We start from the raw sequence: 657 nt of genomic DNA on the forward strand, positions 1-657 counted from the left end.
TTCTCCTAAAGACCCTCACCCATCAAATCATTTGTAAAGCCATTAGCACCCATCTTTCCTATCAGCTGTGAGGGTGGTGAAACACTGGAACAGGTTGTTCAGGGAGGTTGTGGATGTCCCAACCCTGGAAGTGTTCAAGGCCAGGCTGGACTGGGCTTTGAGCAACCTGGTCTGGTGGGAGGTGTCTGCCCATGGCAGGAGTGGTTGGGACTAATGATCCTTAAGGTTCATTCCAACCTCTTAACATTCTATGATTCCATGATTCAAATCTGCCTCCATGGATCAAGGTCCTAATTTCTTTACCCTTTCATGAGGCCTTAGGGTGTGCATGGGCAGGAGCATGGAGGGTGAGCCATTTACCGGCCTGAGTGCTCACAGGGGGACGCCCTGTGGGGACAGGACCGCGGCGGATGCACAGGCGGAGGGACGGCTGCGGGGCGTGGCAGGGGATATGCATCGAACTAGTGATTTCGGAAAGAAAAGCGCCAATTTCGTAAGGGAGTCAGGCTGCTCTGCCGACAGGCCCGCCCAGGCCGTGCGGGCAGCGCCCAGCCTCGAACCCGCGGCAGCTCCGCATGGCCGCACGCTGCCGCACCGGCGCCACGTTCCCCGCGCCGCGGCGGGCGGGGCCCTGCACGGGCCGCCTCCGAGGGGGCG

Source organism: Corvus moneduloides, chromosome 1, assembly GCF_009650955.1.
Source record: "Corvus moneduloides isolate bCorMon1 chromosome 1, bCorMon1.pri, whole genome shotgun sequence".
NCBI lineage: Eukaryota > Metazoa > Chordata > Aves > Passeriformes > Corvidae > Corvus > Corvus moneduloides.